This window comes from Hemiscyllium ocellatum, unplaced genomic scaffold, assembly GCF_020745735.1.
Source record: "Hemiscyllium ocellatum isolate sHemOce1 unplaced genomic scaffold, sHemOce1.pat.X.cur. scaffold_148_pat_ctg1, whole genome shotgun sequence".
In the NCBI taxonomy this organism is placed as follows: Eukaryota; Metazoa; Chordata; class Chondrichthyes; order Orectolobiformes; family Hemiscylliidae; genus Hemiscyllium; species Hemiscyllium ocellatum.
Window position 1 is genome coordinate 404,170 of NW_026867788.1, and position 24,918 is coordinate 429,087.

The window sequence follows — 24,918 nt, forward strand, 5'->3', positions numbered from 1 at the left end:
CGTATCTGTTGTGAAGGACGTTTTCCAATAACTTCTGAAGTGCAAATTTTTCACATCAATCGGATGAAAGTAACATTTCGTGTGTTACCCCTCACAAAAAAACAAGCACGTTTGTTGACACGAGTTGCTCTGAGGAAGTTTATGATTGATACTTTTATATAACAAAAACATTTCCAATGTTGTGAGGGCTCATCTATCATCTGTGCAATGGTCTGAATTTTAACTTTCGTCCAACTGCAGATGAAACTGACTGATCTGTGTAAAAGTACAGTCTGTGCCTTTACATTGTCAATATTTATTGCTGACTTTAGTTGAATAAATGGATGCTGTCCCTAGCATCGTCTGCCACCATGAATTACACCAGTAATTTCCACATCGCTAGCTGGAATGACAGGTGGAGTTTATTGATATGTGATATTTTTGAAACGAAAGCTTTAAAAATTTCCGGAATGAATCATGCCAATTAGATCCATTCAACTTTCCACTCATAGCTTTATAAACTTATATGAGGTCACCCCCCGAACTCTCACCTCCAGTGAAAAATGTTCCAGTCTATCTGGATTTCCGACGTTGACTCTGTTCCCTCACATTCTGCTGCTAAAGATCCTCCCGCCACCCCAGGTCCATAGAGTGTATTCGTTGTTACTAGTTCAAAGAAAAGAAAGGAAGTTGTCCCAACATATTGTTCAACTTTATTTGGCTTCGAATACCATAAAAAATAAATGTTCATGTTATTGCTGCTTGATGGGAGAATGCCATGTACACTGAATCTGCTGAAATACCTCCAGCACCATCCTGAATCTGGTTCGCAGATTCACCTGTTGCTTACAAATGAAAGTACATATCAAGGAACAGTGAATATCGTCCACCAGCTACATACGCCCCCAATCCTCCCCGACCTGTACTTTGCACTTTGGAAATCCGTATTGTAAATAATCAGTTAGAAGAAGTGTTTATTTAAATAAAACTTGCTTAATTCATGTTGCTGATCTTGGCTGAATAAACGTATGCTGCTGTCAGCATTTCTGGGGAAATTATCTGCATTTTTTTCATGTCGGTTTACATTGATGTTAAGTAACGAATCGTCAAAATGTCTTGAGAAACAACGTTTAGAAATGGGCCCATTTGCTCCCCAGGCATGCACCAACTGTTTGAATGTTGATACAATTTTGCCCCGACTTTTTCCCCAAAAAACATGATTTACAGCATTTGAAATCATATCTATGTTGATATTGGATTAGACCCTAAGCAATGTTCACGAATCTTTATTTCAAGTGCTACCACCTGCAGGGTTACAGACAAAATGCTACAAAGTGAGTGTCGGCTGGAAGGGTCTGTTTTCAGGTGGCACAGGTGCGATGGGTGAAGTGATCCCTCTCTGTCATGAAAGCTTTCTACAACTCTAAATCTATCTTTCCTCCTTTGTCTAATTAAGAGGATGCAATTCACATGGTTTATACCGGAAACAATCCAAGCCTTCGTTTCAATTATATCACAAATCAATAAACACCACCTGATACTCTGGCTTGCGATGTGGATATTAATGGTCTAATTAATACTGACAGATGATGCCTGGGACAACATTCATTTATTCAACCATAGGCAGCATTATAAATTAATAATGTGAAAAGCACAAACTGTAATTTTACCCAGTTTCCCCTGCAGTCAGACACACAATTCAGACCATTGCACAAAAGGTAGATGAGCCCTCACAACATTGGAAATGATTTTGTTTGATAAAAGAATCAATCTTAGACTTCCTTAGAGCAACTTGTTTCAAGAAAGTTGCTTGATTATTTTTATGTGTGGTAACATACGAACTGTTACTTTATTCTGACTGATGTGAACCATTTGCACTTCAGGTTATTTGAATATATTCACAGCATATACGTGAGCAAATTTTAGTAATCATTGATTCAAAGGGGACTATTTTTCTTTGGACTCAAGCAAGATCCATAGTGATATTTTGTAATGTTTTGAGCTGTGATTGCTTTAAATGTTTGACTAAGATATTGGCGTAAAGTACAAAACCTCACCATTTACTCTAACATGAAACTAGCAACCACTGTGAACCAGGAAGACGATGGTTCAGAATTTAACAAGGCCCTAGCAAGGTTCGTGTAATGGACAGACAAGTGATACATGACATTTACCAAAAGCATTTATGAAATGATTAATTTAGATCGGAAGAATGCAAGAACACAAATACACGGCTCTGGCTGCATTTCAATATACTATCAATTACTTTTCGACTACAAATTAAAATAATTGTGTCTTTGTTTATACTTAATACACCCTATCTTGTTCCGGGGCTAAGATAGTTTTTTTTTAAATTTATTTCACTCAAGAATATATATACAAACACACACACACACACACACACATATATATGCTGCATTTTGCCTCTGTTTGGACCAAACTTGGTTTGGTGTCAGCTTGTATCACTCGAGCTGCTTTTTCAGGAAGTGAATCTCTCCATCTGTTATGTCAAAATACACTGTTCCTGCTTTTATCGAAATAAATCCTGACCATACCATTTAAATTCAGAACCAGTTATCTTGTATTTATTCAGTGGAAATGAACAGAATATGAACAGCCTGTTATTGATCGGTGGGAGAGGGAGTTAAAGTGTTCAGAAAAGGGGCCGTGGGGTTGATTGGCGCAGGTGTCTCAGAGATGTTCTTTGAAATGATCCACAAGTTGACATCCTGTCTCCCTGATGTAGATGACACCAAATCTGGTGGTACAGACTCAGACGGAGGTGAGGGGGAGGCGTAGGCGCAGGTTTTACACTTCCTTCGGTGGCAGGGGAAGATGACGGGGTGGGGAGTGGGCTGGTGGCGGGCGTGGACCTGACGAGGGAGTCGTGGAGGGAATGCTGTCTGCAGAATGCAGATAGTGGTAGGGAGGGAAATATACCCCAAGTAATGGGGTCTGCTTGCAGGTGGTGGAAGTGGTGGAGGATGATATGATATATGCAAGGTCATTGCGGTGAAGGTGACGACCAAGAGGGCTCCCTGCTGCGATTGGAGGGGGTGCGGGTTTCCAGGGCATTGTCGACCAGGTGGGAGGGGAAATTGTAGTCTTTGAAAAATGAGGTTATCTAGTACGTTCTATGGTGGAATTGGTCCTCCTGGGAGCAGATGCGGTGGAGGCAAGGGAATTGAGAAGAAGGGATTTTTTTTACAGAAGGTAGGGTGGGAGGAGATGTCGTCCAAGTAGCTGTGGGAGTCAGTGGGCTTGTAGTAAATGTTTAGTCGTTAATTCGTGATGGAGATGGAGTGGTCTAGGAATGGGAGGGAGTGTCCCAGATGGTCCCTGTGAAGTTGAGGTCAGGGTGGAATGTTTTAGTGAAGTTGATGCACTGTTCAAACTCCGAGATGAAATGGCGCTGATACAGTCATCAATGTAGCGGAGGTAAAGGTGGGCAATGGTACCGGTGTAGCTGTGGAAGATTGACTGTTTCACATATCCGACGAAGAGGCAGGCATAGCTTGGGCCCATCCGGGTGCCCATGTCTACTCCTTTAGGTTGGAGGTAATGAGAAGATTGGAAGTAAAAGTAGTTGACAGTTGAGCTGTTCAGCCAAGTGAATGAGAGTGTGAGAGGCAGGGTACTGCTTGCGTTAGTGTAACAGGAAAAACTGGTGAGCTTCAAGGCCTGTGTCATGGTGTTTGCATGTGTACAAGGCCTTGTCATTCTGTTCATTCTGGGGCTTATCAATAGCTCGCACTTTTTATGGAACTGCAAGGACAATGGCTGGTAACTCAGAAAAAACAATGTTTTAGACTTCCGCTTGAAGCAAATTTTGACCAGAACGTTAAATACCACAAAGCTCACTGTGGGAAATGTCAGTGACTTCAAATTTTAAGAATATTTGAAACTCTGTTAAAACTAGGCATTTTCAATCATAGTTTCTGAAATAATCGAGAAAATACTTAGCCGTTAGAATTAGCCCTTTCAACTATGATTTGCAAAGTTTGAAGCTATACAGTGCTGTGCTTTATTTCAATTCAATGTCGGTCAGCGTTAGACAAGACGAGGTGATCTCTCCATATATGGATTCTGTTAATCGGACACACCGACATACCTGTCTCTACGAAATTGTTTGCTTAATTGATGAAAATCTATTAATAGATCAAACAGAATGTATTCAGCTGGGGAGGTGATAGATACAGAAAACAGAATCTAAAACTGGGAACATTAAATCTGAAGTGAGAGTAACAAGAAGTTCCTCAAAGACAGGAATAGGTGCAGTCGATATGTTCCAGACGGTGGTGATTCGAATGGGTTTGTTACATAGTCGGGAGACTCGTCCAATGACGTCCTGGTATCGGACCACAAAACAGCGATTGAAAGGTCGTTTCAATGCACATTTTACACTTTGTGCCCTGATATAGGCCACATTGGCAGATGTTTCCGCCAGATTGTGTCCCCTGAGTTTATTTTCTGATGAGAAGTGAGATGTTTGCTAGCTGCTGGCACATACAAACAGGAAGTTGTGTGTCAGCTGAGAATGATACACCAGGCGCTACATTCTGTATTATCAGCACAAACAGTCATCTTGCCTCTGTGGGTGAACACACAGACAGTATCAAGAACAAACGGCTGTTGGCCTCAAAATTACATTCAATTCGATTCCCTTTTTCCAGAATAAAAACGAAGCGTCAAAAGATTATTTAAGTCATAATAAATTACCTATCTGAGAGATACGAAGAGTTACCATTGGGCCAAAGGAGGTAAACGACAATATGTAGTTTCGCTCATAAATCTATGTTTAAAAGTAGAAAGCATGAGGGAAGTTAATAAATAAATCTAAGAGACAGCATTCATTAACAGTTGGAATTGCAAGTTTTAAACATTAAAATTCAGCATGTCTTTGGTGGAAGTGATATCATATCGGACATGGTTGATTCTGCTTTCCGAAGAGGTAATGAGATTTGTCAACGAGTGTCAAAAATGAATGAAATGCTTCTTGACTTCAATGAGGTTTTTGACAAGAGCTTGTATCTTCAGTAAAGTAAAGAGTTCATGGGATCTTTTGCAGTTTGGCAAATGCATCGAAGGTTTAGTTGGTGGCAGAAGGTCGAGGGTAATGGTCGACGGTAATCTTTATGAAGACATATCTTGTCCAGTGGCTTGTTATAAGACTTTGTGTTGGATTCTTTGCTGTTTGCAGTGTATATTAATGATCTCGTCAAGAATGTAGCAATTTTGATGAGTAAGATCAAAGATAAGGTGAAAAACGTTTAGTTTTGCAATTGAGGAGGAGGAAATCCTTGGAATACAGTATGACATCGATGACTTGCCTTTCCGACAGAAGAATGAATTGAAAACGAAATATTATATCCTGAGGTCTGTGAAATAAAGCATTTTCGAGACTAACAATTTAAGCAAATATACGATGCACAGTTGGAACCTACAAAACACAAAAGGTAAGCGATCTCTTGTTGTGCATAGCCACATCATGTGGTGAGTTAGGTGTGGACGATAGTTTCCAGGTATTGTGGTTTGACTATTAATTCAGGAAACTCGGGTCTCAGACCGCAGTGCTGCCACATCAGGTCGTGAATTATGGTTTTTAATTAAACAACTCATTCGAGGAATAGGTTCCACAGATATTCCCATGCTCTGTGATAGATAGCATAACATATCAGTGCAAAATGTAAGGCTGCAGCATTCACAACAATCTTTAGCATGAAGTGCCAATTGTATTATCCATCTTGGCATCTTCCAATGACCACCAATATTACAGATACCTGTCTTCAGGGAAATTGCTTCCCTCCATGTGATTTCAAGACATTGTTGGGACTCTCGTTACTGCAAATGCTATGGAGCCTGACAAAATTATTACAATAATACTGTTGACTTCTGCTAGCCAAGCAGTCCCAGTACAGCTACTACACTGGAATCGACTCGACAACATGGAAAATAGGTCAGGCATGTCCTGTGCACTGAAAATAGGACAAACCATCCTGACGAATTACTGCCCCATCAGTCCAAGCCCAATCTTGAGTTAGGTGTAGGAAGGTGCTATCAACGATGCTATCAAGCAACAATGGCCCAGCAATAATCTGCTCGGTGATGCTCAATGTGGATTAGAAAGGCCAACTCAGCTCTTGTCTGAATTACAGACTTGATGCAAACATGGAGAAAGAACTGAATTCCAGAAATGATGGGAGAGTGACAGCCTTTGATAATCAAGTCAAATTTGACAGAGTAAGGTATTATGGAGCCCTGGCAAAACTGGAATCAATGGATATTAAGTGACAAACTCCCCGCTGCCTGGACAGACATTGGACGATGGTTCTGGTTGCTGAAGGTCACTCAATTCAGCCGAAGCAAATCTCTGTCAGAGTTCTTCAAGAAAGTGTCCTCGGGCCATCCATCTTCAGCTAATTCATCAATGACATTTCCTCCATCAGATGGTTAGAAATGAAAAGTGCACTTTTTTTGACTCCTCGCACACGGAATTAGTCCACAGTCAAATGCCAGAAGATCTGTACAATATCCATACTTGTGCTGACAATTGGCAAGTAGCATTCACACCACAAAACTGCCAGACAATAATCAGCGACCATCAGAGACAATCTAACTAAAACCCCATGATATTGTTACCATTATTGAATCTCTCACCATCAACATCCTGGGTTTTTTTGTTGATTAGAAATTGAATTGGAAACTTCATATAAATACATTGGTTGTAAGAGCAGGCCAGAGGCTAGGATTACTGCAGCGAGTAACTCACCCTCCTGACTCGCATAAAGAATTGACTGTAGAAAAGACAGAAGTCAGGACTGTAATAGCACAGCTCTACCTTTTATTGGATAGGAGCATGTTTAACTGCTGTCAAGAAGCTTGGCAATGTCCAGGACAAAGCATCCCACTTGATCAGCAGCATGTTCACAAGCGTCCATTGCCCCAGATCTGATGTTCAGTTCCTGCCATATGCATTATCTAAAAAACTACACTGCAGTCATTTGGCCACTTCCTTAGAGAGTAACTTCCTACTCCCAATTGCAACTCGAAAAACAAGAGCAGGAGATACATGGGAATAACAGAACTGTAAGCTCCTCTCTAAACCACTCTGCATCTTGACATGGAAATATATCATCTATCCTTTACTGTAGCTGGGTCAAAATCTGGCATTCCCTTCCTCAGGGCACGTTGAACATGGTATTTCAGAAACGCAACTTAATGCTATCTTCTGAAGGATACCGACAAACGGCTAATAACAACCACCACATCCCATGAGTCAATAAAATAACTATTCGTCGCAAACATGATAGCTCGATTAAGTGTTTGAGGGGGCATTACGAGTACTTAATAAACAATCAAAAAGCTTGGAGTAAAGTTCCAGAATCAAGATTTCAACCTCTAGCATGGCAACTTTAATTAATGAAAGGATTTGAAATGAAACTGCTGGTGTAATGAACGATAATCACAGACTTACCACAGTTTTGATGCACATTACATGTTCCAGTATTGTCCTTCAGAGGGGAACGTCTGCCCTGTCGACTTGGCCTGGCCTACCAGTCCAACAATAAGATGACGGTTCCTTTCCTGTGCCAAATCTGACTCAGAAATCCATTAGCATAAAGTGAGGACTGCATATGTTGGAGCTCAAAGTCGAGAGTGCAATGCTGGAAAAGCACAGCAGATTAGGCAGCATTAGGTATCCTAATTAAGGGATTATGCCCGAAACATCAATTCTTCTGCTCGTCGGATTGTGCCTGATCTGCTGTACTTTTCCAGCACGACACTCTCGAATAAGAAGTCAATCAGTTGTAATAAATCTTCTTCAGAAAGATCAACCATAATTACCCAAGCAAGATGGTAGGCTTTCAAAAAAGTAGCTGATGACCACCTTCTTGAGATATGTGACTGACATTTTCATATTTCAAACAAGAAGTCAAAAAGTGGAATTTGTGGTGGAGTATGGAAATCTGAAAGAGAAGCAGAATACAAATGTGGGAATTATGTAGCAAGGGAGTCAGGCTGCTCAGACAGTCCGATAGAGATTTTAAGATAAATGATTGGATGAATGGTCTCCTGTGACGTTGCTGTAAACAGAAATATAACTCTTGCCATTATTCCAGTCCAATATTGGTTCATTATACAAAGTGTCCGTATTATTGCATTTCTGTTTGTGACCGCTTTCCGTGCATGCCTCCTGCATTTCCAAAATTAGGAACACAGTGGTGATATCACGAGACCAGTTTTCCCGAACTCAATTTTGATGCTGAATGGACAGGGTTTGGAATACCATCGTTTTCCCAGGGTGAAATTCGAATTCAAAGAAATCATGGAATCAGAAAAAAAGCCGAATGGTGGCAATGTTATCAAAGTCAATGGAAAAAATACAAAATCAGCTGGTTCACTAATGAATTAGGAAAGTCGTCTATCGCCTTTACCTGATCTGGCCGACATGAGATTCCGGAGCAATCGGGAAGTAATTCATTGCGTTCTGAAGTGGCCTTCACAAGCTATACAATGGGCGTTCGGGGATAGGGACTCATTGCTGACCTTGCCAGCAATGTCAACATTTTAGGAAAGAATATAAGAAAATATATGCGTGATGAAACCTAGCAACAACTATATCAATAATGCTTGATGATATCTCGCAACAACTACATCAATTAAATGTAGTTGTTGCGGCAGTTCCTGATGTCACTTCAAATATTTTACATGAATATTCTAAAATGCACTTTGAGCTGTGTTGCACCTTTTGATATTTTCCTGTCTAAACGGACTACAATATAAATCAATGGGACATTCAGAGTAGTTGGACAGAGACGTTTAATTGCAGAACTTTCAGAACGGAATTCTTAATCTAAATAAAAGTGTTAAATTGTGTTTAATTTCCTGAAATAAATAGCATCTCTTACAATTAATGTTCATTAATTTGTATTCCTTTCTGCAAACTGTCAACATTCTTAAATAAACTTGTTTCGAATTAAAACTTACCAGTAAATTATTTCGTTCATCTGGCTTTGCTGTCATCAACACTTCCATGAAACCAATTAAGCATTTCTGTAACTTAACACAGAAATAGAACTCTCAGAATAGATTACAGAACAACAAAACCCCAATTTGTATTTCCCCACAAACACAAAGCACGATTATTGGCAAAAAATGCAAATAACTGAATGCATTCCAATAGTAATTTATGTTGGACCGTTTTGATACATAGGATGTATGATTCTTAAATGACAGAGGTATCAATTGTCATGTTTAGTCAAAAAAAATTAAGAGATATATTGGCACAACCAATGTTTCAGTCTCTCTCTTTCTCTCTTCCCCTCCTGCCTTGCCCCCTTTTGTCTTTAAAGCTGATGTCTTGTTTTGCCTCTCCACAGTCAGTCAAGGTTTTCCTCAATAACATGAAGTCAACACCTCATCAACATATCCTCTCAGCCAAATTCATCCTTTTCTTCACAGTGATTTGAATCAGTAGGGCAAGATGTTCTCGAAAATCTGTCTGAGTATTGAGTGACTGTAAATGGTTGAGACTGCAAAACTTTACTGTGTTAGTGTTATCATTTTATCTCACCAGTATAATTCTTGGCTGAGGAATGTTTAATGGCTCAGCGTAATGCATATTTAGCCTATATTTAACCTTTTCTGCATATCTCATGGAATGTTTAATATTCTACAAGGCGATTTATTCTGTATCGATTCTGTGTTGTGCCTGCTCTGGGAGGATTTTTTTCAGGGAATCCTGGATGCAGTTCTACTATAAACCAAAATGTATTTGATATGATGCATTGGACAGTGCAATATGGAGGGAGATTTACCCAGCACATACATCGACTGTACAATCATGGAAATCATTTGATGTAGCAGTGTAAAGGGGCTTGAACCCCTACTCTTGTCTTTCTGATTTTGTAATGTTGAGTAGCTTATAATGAACAGGCACACTCATGCACACACACATATGCAAAATATCTTTGAACAACCGTTTCAGTGTTGAATGGATGAGTGCTGTGAGAGCTTTAATGGTTTGAATTTTGGGTCTGACTGCAGGTGAAACTGGGTAAAAGCACAGTTTGTGCTTTTCGATTTGTTAATTAATATTGCTGACTTTAGTTGAATAAAGGAATGTTGTCTTAGGCATCATCTGGCACCATTAATTAGACCATTATTTTCCACATCGCGAGCTGGAGTGTCAGGTGGAATTTATAGACATGTGACATCATTAAAACGAAGGCTTGGAATGTTTCCGGAATGAATCATTTGAATTAGAGCCTCTGAATTAGACAAAGTAGGCAAGATGAATTTAGAGTTGTAGAAATCTTTCACGACAATGAGAGACCGCTTCGCCCATCGCACCTGTGCCACCTGAAAACAGACCTTTCCAGCTGACACCCACTTTAAAGTATGTTGTCCACAAACCTGTTGGTGATCGCACTTCAAGTAAATATTTGGGAACATTGCGTAGGGTCTAATCCACTTTCATCATAGATATGATTTCCAATGTTGTAAATCCTGGCTTATGGGGAAAAAGAAGGGGTAGATGTTTCTCAAGACGTTTTGAGTATTCTTGACTTAAAGGAGAAAAATGCAGACATTTTCCCCAGAAATGGTGATAGCAACGTACGTTTGTTTAGCCAAGATCAGCAACATGAATCAATGGAAATGACATGTGAAAAATGCAGACATGCTCTCCAGAAAAGCTGACAGCAACATACGTTTATCTTGCCAAGATCAGCAACATGAAGTAAATAAGTTTTAAAAACCACTTCCGATTAATTGATTATTAAAAATATGCAATTCACAAAGTGCAAAGTACAGGGGAGGTTGTGTGTGTCGGTGGGTTGTTGTGGGGATGGGCAATGTTCACTGTTCCCTGATGCCCACTTGCGTATGTGAGCAGCAGGTGAACCTGCAAATCAGGTTCAGGATGGTGCTGCATGTATTTCAGCAAATACTGGCACATTGCATTCTCCAATAAATCAGCAATAACATGAATATTTATTTTTGAAGCCAAATAAAATTAAACAATATAGTGGGACAACTTCCTTTCACTTCTTTGAACTCGTATCAAGGGACGCTGTCTGTGGACCTGGGGCGGCAGGAGGATCTTTAACAACGGAATGTGCGGGAACAGAATCAATGTTGGAAATCCAGATAGACTTGAACATTTTTCACTGGAGGTTGAGAGTTCGGGGTTGGGAGTGACTACATGTAAGTTTATAAAGCCATGAGTGGAATGGCGAATAGCTCTTCTTGACATGATTCATACCGGAAATTTTCAAAGCTTTCGTTTCAAAGCATCACATATCAATAAACTGTACATGACACCAGCGATGTGGAAATTAATGGTGTATATGATGGTGCCAAACGATGCCTGGTACAACGTCCCTCCAATCAAATAAAGTCAGCAATAAATATTAACAATGTGAAAGACTCAAACCATACTTCTACACAAATCAGTTTCATCTGCAGTCAGATCCACAACTTACAATTTAGACCATTGTACAGAAGATAGACGAGGCCTCACAATATTGGAAATGATTTAGTTTGATAAATGAATCCATCGTACACTTCCTCAGAGCAACTCGTTTTAACAAATTTGCTTGATTTTTTTTGTGTGTGGGGTAATTCACGAAATGTTACTTTAATCCGATGGATGTGAACAATTTGCACTTCAGAAGTTTAGGAAAACGTCCTTTACGACAGATACACAAGCAACTTTTAGAAACCATTGATTAAAGGTGAGATCTTTTTTGGGCACAAGGATGATCCAAATGATATTTTGTAAATGTTTGGAGCTGGGATTGTCTTCAAGTTTTGACTAAGATATTGGCATATTACATTACGTACAGTGTGGAAACAGGTCCTTCGGCCCAACAAGTCCACACCGACACACACCCACCCAGACCCATTCCCGTACACCTTACACGAAGGACAAGTTAGCGTGGCCAATTCACCTAACCTGCACATTTTTGGACTGTGGGAGGAAACTGGAGCACCCAGAGGAAACCCAAGCAGACACGGGGAGAATGTGCAAACTCCACACAGTCAGTCACCTGAATCGGGAATTGAACCCGGGTCTCTGGCACTGTGAGTCAGCAGTGATAACCACCGAGCCACCATGCCGCCCACTGTATTTTCACTCTGTTGGTGGATTTCAACAGTAGGTGACATATTTTTATTATGAGAGGAGAAACAATGTAAAATATATAACGGAGACAGCTTTTTCACAGAGAATGGTTTGTGGCGGGCACTGTTAAAACTTTCAGACGACATTTGGATAAGTAAATGAATATCAAACATTTGGAAGGATATGGGCCAAGTACACACAGGTGGGATCAGTTTAGTTTGGGATAATACTGGCATGGACTGGCTGGACCAAAGTTTCTGTTTCCATGCTTAATCACTCCATGACTCTGCGACTATTTATCTTTTTTTCTCAATATTGAACAGTGTTGTCATGATCCTAGAATGAACTGTTGACGTTTATATTGTGTCTGAGACTTCGCGAATTCTTGTTTCAATGAGAGGAGGGACGAGTTCTCCAAGACACATAACTTAAAAATAAAATGTTCACCAGCTTTGTTGCTGTGCAGAATTGATTCTGTGGAGATAGTTTGCAATTGGCTTTCCACCACCTCGGCAACAATGAGTCAAAATATCTTTGATCCACTGCAGAAACTCCAGTAAATGAAACTGGGAACTCAAGGACCTTTTCGGCAGTTAGGTTATTTGCTGCCAAGTATTGCATCAAAAGACGAAATGAAGCAACCAAAATAAGATCCTACCAAACTATATTTTCCCATTTTCTCACAATGGACACATTCCACTTTGCATTTCTTCTTTTGAAAGGAAAGTCACTGAATACAGCATTCACCGTATGATTATGAGAAAACAGGAAATTGAATGCAATTACGTTCTGGTTAGTTCAGCCCATTTATTCAGTATATTTAAAGCTTCTGAATATGAAATTAATTGACCAAAATCCCACGTTGCAGTAACATTTGTTATTTTTATTTCAAAATAAATTGACAAATACGAATTGGTTCAAACTCACATCACTTAATGCACGATTCTCTGATTCATGCACCTCATTAAAACGAAATGGGCCCTTTTATACTTGGTTAATACAGGTGTAATGTAACGCCGAATGTTTGCTGATTGTTACGAGTTAACTGTCCCTATCAGTGAGCAGAGAAATGTACTGTTTATGACCAACATTCGTGGTAATTATTATTGAAATACGCACTAATATAACAAAACACTCCTGATGTACCCAGACAGTTACCTGCAATGGTTTAGATTTTGAGGATTTTGCTTTAACTAATGGACTGGCTTGTTCTAGTTCATTAGATGTTCTTTTAAAAGGTTACCTGGGTGTTGTATATCAGTGCCAACTCACTTTTTGTTTCTCAGGCAAACAGCTTTCCTTTATGATGCATCTTAGGGTCGAAGCAATTCAAAAAAGAAGATGCAAGGAGAGACATTCTGCTTCTAATCTCAGGAACCAAACTGTTTAGTGACATACAATCATATTCTGAATATAATCTCTTCAGACATGATCTATATTAGGTTGCCTAGATTGATTTCAGAAACGCAGATTGGAAATGATGTATTATTTCGTAACATCAGAGAGACTTTGAGGGACAGTAAAAATAACGCCACTAAATTTGATGGCTAATAATATTAGTGAAGTTCTATTTAGTTTTATCTGCTTGTGGTTGAATGTAGAATTAAATTGCAATTGAATATTCTAAATATAGTCACTTTGAACACGCTATATATTCAGTTGCCTAAATTGATTTTTGCAATGTCTAGTATGAATTACATGTTATTTTGAAGTGCGACAGAGAATTGCAGTGTCCAGAAAAAAAAATGCTCAATTGTTTTATTAGCTGTTAATATCTTTGAACTTTGATTTTAGTTTTATCTGATTGTGAAAGAATTTAGAAATACAGGGAGTTAAATTCCAATTTAATTCGTTTTGTATTTTTTAAAACAAAGTACTTGCAACTAGCATTTGAAACAGACCTGAAGCTACTCAAATTTACTTCCACCATTTAAAAAAAACACTTCCAAAGAAGCTATTCAGCAAAACAAATATCCTAAGATGTGTATATCTCCAAGTTCAAGCGTAATCTCATGTAAATACATGAACCCATCTTTTCGGGCTGTGCAAGCTGATACCAGGATCCGGTCTCAGACTCCAACTGGAAACCAAGAGTCGGAAGCTGTCAGCCTGCCCCTTCTGATGGCCACATAAATCCTGGGCACTGGACCGTAATTCAACACGCCTGGATCGGCTTTGTTTAGAAAGATCTTGACAGAATATTTTCTCACAATTTATCAGAATGATTGTATCGACAATTTTTCTCAGTTTGTTACTGATTTTCTTATCATGTGAGTGTTTTTTGTTCAAGTCTTTCTTTGATACTGTCTCAATGTTAGTCTACCTCAGGAATGTCAAAGACTCAGCCATCATTTCATCAGCGTTAATGTTGCAATTTAATTTGTTTTCTTTTCAAAGGTGTCCAGTCAGAGGTTGTTTTGACTCAGCCAGAGGCAGAGACTGGCCCTCCTGCTGGTAGCCTGAGACTGACCTGTAAAACCAGCGGGTTCAATCTTGGCAGCAGCTACATGCACTGGGTCCGACAAGTTCCCGGCAAGGGCCTGGAATGGCTGCTGTACTACTATACTTCAGTCGACAAAAACTATGCACCAGCGATATTGGGCCGATTTACTGCGTCCAAAGAGACTTCAGACAACATTTTTGTGTTGAACATGGGAAACCTGAAGATCTAAGACACGGCCATCTATTACTGCGCAAGAGCAGTGGGTAGGTGGATATTCACTGCAATTATGATCGATACAAAAACCTTTCAGACCCTATTGTTTGCAACACGTCAGTGATTATTTCTACAAACCGTCTTAACTTGCAGTGCAGTATTAGTTCTCTGGGCTTCTGTGCATGTTTAATTTGTAAAAGTGGTGATAATTATTGATACACCAATTGGTTATTTTGAGAATCAGCTCAAGTGTTACTCTGTGAAATATAAAACAACATAAAAATTTATTAAGAATGATCAGAATTCACTAGCGCATGTGATGTAGCTTCATTGTGACTTAATATTGCCAGTGGTTCCGAAAATGTAATGGGAGATTTTTGGATTGTTTTATGCAGAGCTAGTTATTATGTGGCCCAGTGCAGACAATGTAACACTGTGCCTATCTTGATGACTGGGGCCAAGGGACCATGGTGACAGTGACTTCAGGTGAGAATTTTAACCTTAACTGTGATTTTTTAAAAACTTTCCATTCATGTGATTAATTTCTGTATTAAATGAAACTCATATTCTGTCTTGAGTTTGGTTTGGTTCGGAATAATTTTTGTTCAGGCTGATTATAGACTTCAGTTAAGGCTCAGCAAGTGGTTATAATGGTTGTGACGGAGTCAGTTACTCTGAGTGTCTCTTTGTTTCGATCCGATGGGCTTTCAGTGTGGCTGGGTTACTTAATGTCTCTTAATCAGTCAGGTATAAATAATGTTTAACGACAGTGACACTGGGACTATCGGTTTTCTTATCGACAACAAATGCTAAGAAGTTGAAGATGTTCAAAATATTACCAAACATGATTAAAAATGCTAAAATATCATTATCCATTTCTTGAATATATTTCCTGTACACATTATGTTCTTACCATGATTATATTTTCACCTTTATTTTGCTAATTTTGTTGATGACAAGCAGGTTAGAAACTGTCATAATTTTTTGCAGGGCTATGTTTCATTCTGTTGATTGAGATTCTAAGATCGTTTGACTTGATTCTGTTGAATTGAGTTGTTCGGATTTTAAATTTGTTTCAGTTGATTCGGTTGAAATGAGTTGATTGGATTCTGACTGTGCTCTTACTTAGTTTTGCTGAAGTGTGTTGATTGAATTTTGAAATTGTTTTATTTGGTTCTGTTGAATTGAATTGGTGAGATTCTGATTATGTTTCATTTAAGTCTGTTGTTTTCAATTGATTGGATTCTGGTTTTATTTTCCTCGAATCTGTTGAATTGAGTTGATTGGATTCTTATTCAGTTTGTGCAATTGATCTGTGTTTTCATGCTTTCTGTAATTGGTGTTTTCTTTCTGGCGATAAGATGGTCTCTCTGGATTACTTTTAATTGAAAATCTTTGTGAAGTTCTTTGGTTTTCCTGAATCGTTTCGGCATTTGTTAAATTTGTATGCCATTTTTAACTCAGCTTGATTGAAAAATTTGCATCTGTTTGTAACTGTCTGAAAACCAACTTAAGGCAGAAATAAAGAAGCGCGAGGAATGAAAAACTTGACTTTTTAATACAGTGGTGATTTTTTTTAAAAATCGCATTTCTAATTGTAAATTAACCGAATTTTGTTTTCAGTCGGTTCATTCAAAATAAAATTTGGGACTAAATTCTGCAACTGCAGAATTGCTCAGTTCACAAAATTGAAACTAACTTACTACAATATTATATTTTTTATATTGTCTTAATATTTTTCCATTAGAGAAATTTTGTTTTGTCCTTAAAGAGATTAATCATTATATGCCTAAAAATGCTGCACTAGATTGTCATGATCATCAAGGGTGTACAGTTGGGAAATAAATCTAACCTTTGCCGGAAAAGTTACAGCTTTAAATGTTACGTCCCCTCACAAACAAAACTGATGTTATGACTTGTTACTATTTGTTCAATTTAATCATTAATTTACTTGATTCTGAGCAGTTCTGTTAGACTTCAGTTCGGGTTTTCTTGTGAGGTTACATCATGTTCTTGGTTCTGTTGAAACTGTTTGCAGTGCTAGCTCTGCTGCAAACACATCGTGTTGTCATTTGTTGATCTTTGCTATGTTGAGTATTCTACATTGTTATTGCACTGTTCACATGATTTCTGTCAGTGAACCGCTCCAGTTTCCTCTTTCTCATTCAATGCAATCAGCATGCCAAATGAAACTTCACAAAGCTTGACGTTACGTGAAAGGTAAGTCGCAGGGTTTTGGAAATGAAGGGAAAACAGATACCTTCAGGCGCGATTCTTAACGAGAAGTAATAATTAAAGATTAACCTAATCCACTCTTTACAATCCACGTTCAGAACTCAACTACATAGTTAAACCACAATGTCTATCTTTAAACAGTTTAACAAGTCATAGAGAAATATAAATTGAATTTCAAAAGTATAATATTCCAGAAGTTGTTACCTTTGCAAACAAAATCCTTAACTGTGGTTATAATTGATCAAGAAATGCCTTTCCATTCTGCTGTATATTACACACAAGTTTTCTGGCTGGAAAATATGATTGGCAAAGACAATTTGGAAATTCTGCTCAATTCGATGAACAACAGATCAATTTCACTGCTTTGATCGGTTTCACAAGTAATCTGAGTCCTGAGTCAATTAATTGTTCTAGCCCTGATTAAACTGGGTTTGCTGTGAAAAATGAAACCTGAGTAATTTAATCTGCACAGTGCTTTAGGTATCCCCAATCCCTACTTTTTAAATAAATAGTTACATTTTACAGCACAATATCAACTGAAGAGTCATTCTTTTGGAAACAACTACTATAGTGAATTGGTGACCAAGGCCAAATTTCGAATTAATTGAAATAATCCACTTATGAACTCGGAGGGCAGCATCATGGCTCAGTGGTTAGCATTGATGCTTCACATCGCCGGGATCCCAGGTTCGATTTTACCCTCGGGTAACTATCTGTACGGACTTTGCACATTCGCCCCGTGTCTGCGTCGGCTTTCTCCAGGTGTTCCGGTTTCCTTCCACAGCCTGAAAATGGGCAGGTTAGGTGAATTGGCAGTGTTGCTTTGCACATAGTGTTCAGGGATGTGCATATTTAGGGTGCATTCGGTGGGGTAAATATGGGTTGGGTAAATGGGTTTTCGTGGGCTCCATATTGCTCGGGCGATCGGTGTGGAATTGTTAGGCCAAATGGCCTGTTTCCAATATGTTGGAAATGTACTCTAAAACAATGGAAGTACTTGCTGCAAAAGCAGAGAATTTATTTCCCATCGATGTATTTAGACATATGCGGAGTTCATAAATTTGCAGAAGACATGAACTAGAGGATAACAGAGTACATTGTTTGAACTAGAGGATAACAGGGCACATTGTTTATTCAAACGCTGAAAATAGAGTAATTTTTTTTAATCAATATACTTGACCGATTATTGCAATGTAGCAATCTGAAGGAGACTGCTCACGTTAGTTAAGTATGATGATTATTTAGATTTGATTTCCTATAGTATATATTGGGCCATTTGACCCTACAAGGCCACACCGATCCTGTGAAGAGCAACCCACCCAGACCCATTCCCCTACCCTATATTTACCCTTGAGTAATGCACCTAACACCATGGACAATATAGCACGACCAGTTCACCTGACGGGCACATCCTTGAATTGTGGGAGGATTCCCACGCAGCCAAAGTAGAAACTGTGTAAACTCCACAGAGACAGTCACCCGAGGCTGAAACCGAACCCCGGTACCTGGATCTGTGAGGCAGCAGTGCGCAACACAAATCCACCGCTCTGCCCACATTTACTTAGCCACTCAGTTAAAGCGGGCAACTCCAGAGAGAAGCATGTTTTCAATTCACACTTTTTTAAAAAAAAACATTTTCGTACATGAAAAGCTGCTAACAAGAAAATGAATTTGCCCTAATTTCTTCAACAGACATGCATTTCCACACTGTAATGCAGGACTAACGTCATGCAGTTCATGTAAAATCTCCACAGTTCAAGAAATGCTTTCAGATATGTAAAAACTATTTGGAGTATTATCCATTTCCTCCGGAGCTTTGCATTAATTGTTGACATATCTCACCATTGCTAATTACAACGACTTATTAAGTTTATTGACTCAGTGATTATCTATGTTCATTGTGAACACGTTCTCGTTTGCATTAATCCTTTGGTTAGTTCCTCTGATGAATGTTCAATTGCAGTGAATACATTGGATGTGAGGAATTGAGCAGATATATCTGCTAACATACAGATTGTTGTACATTTCGTTTCAGTGTTATCTCCGACTAACTTGTCAACGGGTCCTGACCATTTGTAAATTGTCTGGTTTGGGTACCTGAATTTTCGATAGTTCAATTTTATCTTGCTCTTCAAATCGACTTTTATCTGCCAGAACTGCAATATTTGATTGGGTGCCTCAGAACTGAGTGCCGTGGCTAAGTTATTCCAATCAGAACGAATACCACAGTAACAAAAGGCAGGCAGATTCCAAATGTTTTGATATTGGTTCTTGGCAATAAGGGATACTTGATTGAGCGATGAAGAGGGAAACATGCTGATTATTTCCTTTTGTGCCTCAGTTGGTCATGGACATGTAGCACAATGTAGAATCAAAAATTATTTTGCATCTTACTATTTGAAAACCTATTAGCGTTTAATATCACTGGCAACGGTCATAATGCATTTCAAAACATTTTCATCTATATCAAACTAAGTAGACCACGTGGGGCAGCAACATTCATAGGGGTTCTAGGGAAGGGAGTTCTAGGTTAAAATCCAGTGTCAGTGAATTGATGGTAATGTAATCCCACTTTTTATTCCTCAGAGAATTTGGACAATTCGGAGCTGCTGTCAAAGTATTCTTTGATAATTGTTGCAATGTTACTTTCGTGTACAAACTTTCTGGAACAATCCCTTGTTGTTGGAAAGTATCAATACTTAACATCGTGTATGTACTGTCAAACAGGTGGGCTGTCTTCTCTGAGATAGTGTGAAGCTCATTGTGTTCAGGTCTGCTGTGATATTATTGTAGTGTGCCTGACTCCATGGCAAGCGGCCTGTGTTCACTTACAGCCTGGTTGAGAAGTATAAAATACCAACTCTTATCCGGTTAATTCTGGGCAAAAAAGCAGATTGAGTTGTTAGTGTGTTTGTTGGAGTTCCACTCACAGAGGCAGGTGAAATCTATTTCATCTCTGTCCTGACTTGTATCTCTTAGATATTAAACAAAACTTTGGCGTTTAGCAGCTTTTTCGAGATCAATATTTGTTCACAAGATTTTGAGCACATCTAGCTGGGGTTAATCGAGTAAGTCCTTTAATAATTCCCAGCTTTATAACTGCTGTTCAAATAATATCACGTATAACTAATCCAGAATGTATTGTTTTGAAGCATAATTGATGAGATTATGCCTAGGTTGTTTTACTTTATATTAAACTGGTGCTGTGGCTGAATATGATTGTTCAGTACAATGGGGGTTCCGCTGATTCCAACACTTGCATCATATGGTGATAGCTTTTCAAGTGGTCTTCAATTGTTATCTCGGCTCATCCACTACCTCTGCTAAGAATGCTTTTCTCACTGCAGTCAAGCAAACGTAACCGCTGTCTAACTCAACAGGTGTGAGTTCTTGTGCCAATAGCATGAAAACAATTTCCTGAAGCGGGAGGGGATGGGGTAGGGGGGTGAGGGGTGTCTCTCGACGTGAAACGTTAACCTCGCTTTCTCTCCACAGGAGCTGCCAGACCTGCTGAGTTTCTTCAGAAATTTCTGTCTTTATTTTAGTTTTCTAGTATTCCAAGTTTTTTGATTCATTTCTAAAAATGTTCTGTTCGATTAAACAAGTTCTTCAGAGAGAAAATGCACTTAAACAAATTGAGAATGTTCAGAGATATTTATTATCAGAGAATCATGTTTTACAAGAAAGCATCATGAAGTAACAGCACACTCCAGAGTGCAGTGCCTGCTGTATTTGGGTGAGAGTTATTTTGATCAGTCAAGTAGTGAATGTCAGTGCTCCCATTCCAAATACCTGTAATCAACAGAATTACTTTTTAAAGAATGTGTGAAACAATTAATTTGCTAAAATATTTTAATACAAATTGTTCACCGCCAGTGCTAACCTAACGACTGACACATGATAGGGATGGGGAGGAGGACAGCACTAAGCCCTCGAGCTGATCCACCACTTACTTATATCATGGTGCATCTGCGCACTAACTGCAGACGCCTCTCTTTGGCTAAAACTCTTTACTACCGTTGTTTTGCAAGCAAAGTCTATCCCAAATTTAATGGTTCGACTGCCCATAACAAAGGAAGACACCGTTTTTGAAAGGTATTTCTGTGAGTATTTAAAGGGACACAATGAGGCTGTAACATCCCAGTCTCGTATTCCACTAATGGTACTTCTTTATTCCAGGAAAGCATAATGTGTGATTGCCGTGCTAAAAATGAGGGAATCCTCATTTCCATTATATGATTACGAAATAGCTCTGTTAGTTGAGTGAAAACGCAGTCAAACCACACAGAATTAAACCATTCAACATGTCATCTTGTGTGGGCACGCAAGTGCCTCAAATACTTTTCAATTCTTCCGGCGGACAGGTGTGGAAGTATCAAACTTTTATATCGCATTGAAAAACCAGTTGTCCTCAGCATACTTGAATTGCTGAAGCTCGTGTGGTATTAGCATTCACAGCACTGTTAGAAAGTGAGTCCCATGGCTGTGATTGAGGAAAAGTAAAACGGCAGGGAAATAGTTGCAAGTCAAGGTGGAGTCTAATTTGGAGGTAATCATTCAGATGAAGCATTTTCATGCATGCACGCCCTTATCCTCAAAGATCACAATTTTGAAACATGTTGCCAGGGACATGTTAGAATACAAATTAGAAGCTGAATTAGGCACCTCGGTCACTTTAGAATGCTATTGTATTCATGGGATCATCATAAATCCTGCTGCTCACCAGTCTTTCCAACAGCCGATAAAATTGAGCCCGATTCTTTACTGTTCAATGAACGAATGGTGAACCATTGGAATTCTCCGCCACTAAATTGCTTGAGGTTAAAACATTAAGTGATTTCAAGAAGGAGATAGATTCCTTCAATTCTGAAGATATACTACGAGTATGTGGAAAAAAAGACAAACAGGGTACAATATCGGTTGAAAGTCATGAGAACGACGAATGGGGCATGGTTTGTAAATTTGCACATGAAACCAAAATTGGTGCTATAATTGGCAATGAACGTTATCTAAAAGAGATCGTGATCAATTGGGCAATTGGGCAAATGGGCTGAAGAGTTGCAATTGGAGTATAGATTAAATGAAAACGACCTTTAAAGAAGATAAAGCAGGTCACAACTTGCAGAGATAATTGTAGGGCACTGGATCGTGTTGTCCAACAGAGAGACCTGGGAGTTCAGAAGCATCGATTCTTACAGCGTCATATAGTCATAGAGATGTAGAGCAAGGAAATAGACTCTTTGTTCCAACTCGTCCATGCCGACCAGACATCCCACCCCAATCTAGTCCCACCTGCCAGCACATGGCCCATATCCCTCCAAACACTTCCTATTCATATAGCCATCCAAATGCCTCTTAAATGTTGCAATTGTACCAGTCTCCACCACTTGCTCTGGCATCTCATTCCATACACGTACTACCTTCTGTGTGAAAAAGTTGTCCCTTATGTCTTTTTGTGTCTTTCCCCCTCACCCTAAACCTATTCCCTCTAGTTCTGGACTCCCCGAACCCAGGAGAAAATAAACTTTGCCTATTTACTCTAACCATGTCCCTCAGGATTTTCTAAACCTGTATAAGTTCAAGCACTAAGTCTCTGAAGTTCCAGGGAAAACAGCCCCAGCCTGTCCAGCTTCACCCTCTAGCTCACATCCACCAATCCTGGCAACATGCTTGTTAAATCTTTTCTGAACCCTTTCAAGTTCCACATCATCTTTTCGATAATAAGGAGACCAGAATTGCACACAATGTTCCGACAGTGGCCAAAACAATGTCCTATACAGCCACAACATGTCCTCCCAACTCCTGCATTCAATACTCTGACCAATAAAGGAAAGCATAACAAACGCCTTCTTCACGATTCAATCTACCTGCGACTAGACTTTCAAGGAGGTATTAATGTGCACTCCAAGTTCTCTATGTTCAGCTACACTCCCTCGGACCTGACCATTAAGTGTAGAATTTCTGCTAAGATTTGCTTTCATAAAATGCAGCACCTCGCATTTATCTGAATTAAACTCCATCTGCCACTTCTCAACTCATTGGCCTATCTGGTCAACGACCTGTTGTTTAATGAGATAACCCTCTCCGTTGTCCTCTACACCTCCAATTTGGTGTCATCAACAAACTTACTAACTGTACCCCTTATGCTGGCATCCAAACCAATTATGTAAATGACAAGAAGTAGAGGCCCCAGTACCGATCCTTGTGGCACTCAACTGGGAACTGGCCTCAAGTCTGAAAAACAACTCTCCACCAAGACCCTCTATCTTCTACCTTTGAGCAAGTTCTGTATCCAAATGCTGAGTTCTCCCTGTATTCCGTGAGAGCTAACCTTGTTAATCAGTATCACATGGGGAACCTTGTCAAACGCCTGCCTGAAGTCCATATAGATCACATCTACCACTCTGCCCTCATAAATCCTTTTTGGTAATTCCTCAAAAAACTCAGTCAAGTTTGTGAGGCAGGCTTTCCCATACACAACATCATGTTGACTATCCCTAATCAGTCCTTGCTTTTCCAAATCCAGGTACAGCCTGTCCCTCAGGATTCCCTCCAGCAACTTACCCACAACCTACGTCAGACTCACTGGTCTATAGTTCTATGGCATTTCCTCCATAAACAGTGGCAACACGATAGCCAACCTCCAGTCATCCGGCTCTTCACCTGTAACTATCATCGATACAAATATCTCATCAAGGGTCCCACAATCACTTCTCTAGATTCCCACAGAGTTTTAAGCTACACCTGATCAGGTCATGTGGATTTATCCATCTTTACCCGTTTCAAGATATCTAGCAATGTCTTTAATAACATGGACATTTTACAAGATGTCACTATGCATTTCCCTATGTCTTTATCTTCAATATCCTTTTTTACAGTAAATATTGACGCAAAATACTCTCGCCATTTTCTGCGGCTCAACACAAAAGCCACCATGTTGATCATTGAGGGGCCCTATTCTCTCCCTCGTTACTTTTTTGTCCGTAATGTAATTTTAAAAACTCTTCTGATTCTCCTTAATTCTATTTGCCAAAGCTGTCTCATGTCCCCTTTTTGCACTCCTGATATCCCTCTTAAGTATACTCCTACTTCCTTTATACTCTCACTGGGTAGTAATGTTGAATACAGGGACCAGGGGGTTCAGATACATAAATTCTTGAAAACATTGCCTCAAGTAGACAGTGTGTTGAAGGTTTGGCACATGCTCCTTCATTGGTCAGAGCATTGAGTGCAGGAGTTGAATCTTCTTTCTGTAACTGTACCAGACATTGGAATGAAATGCCGGAGGAAGTGGTAAATGCAGAGACAGGTACAACACTTACAAGACATTTGCACAGGTATAGGAATTGGATAGGTTCTGATGGATGTGTGCTAATAGCAGACAAATGGAATTAGTTTAATTTGAAAACTCTGGTCAGCATGGACAAACTGTACTCTGACCAATAAAGGAAAGCATAACAAAGGAAATGTTCTGTGCTATGTGGCTTTATGACTCTATGGCTTCATTGTGCAGTTTGCTCAACGTTGGTAAGCAAGTGAGGGGATAGATTGGGAGTATGAGATTGTTTGAGTTAGTAGGCTTTGGCTGGCCATTTACCAGTACGGAAAATTTAGCATTGCCAATTCACCTATCTGCATATTATTGGATTGGGGGAGGAAACCGGAAGAAACCCACGCAAACACGGGCAGAATGTGCAAACACCACACAGAGTCGCCTGAGGTGGGAATTGAACCCGGGTCTCTGACGCTGCGAGGCAGCAGTGCTAACCACTATGCCACCGTGCTGCCCACAGTTTCGTCAAATTGTGCTTGGTAAATGAGGGACCGTTTGAGTTGAAATACAGGAGGTCTATCTTTGCCAAGCTTGTTAGCGGAGAGATCAGCAGAGTGCCACGCTGCTGATTGGAGAGATGTGCAGGAT

At 39.5% G+C, this 24,918-nt stretch overlaps 1 pseudogene; it reads left to right on the plus strand.

Annotated features, from left to right (window-relative positions):
- Window positions 1-2,049: 2,049 nt before the first annotated feature.
- The window catches only part of LOC132809962 (Ig heavy chain C region-like), a 34,093-nt pseudogene continuing 11,224 nt past the window's right edge, over window positions 2,050-24,918 (plus strand).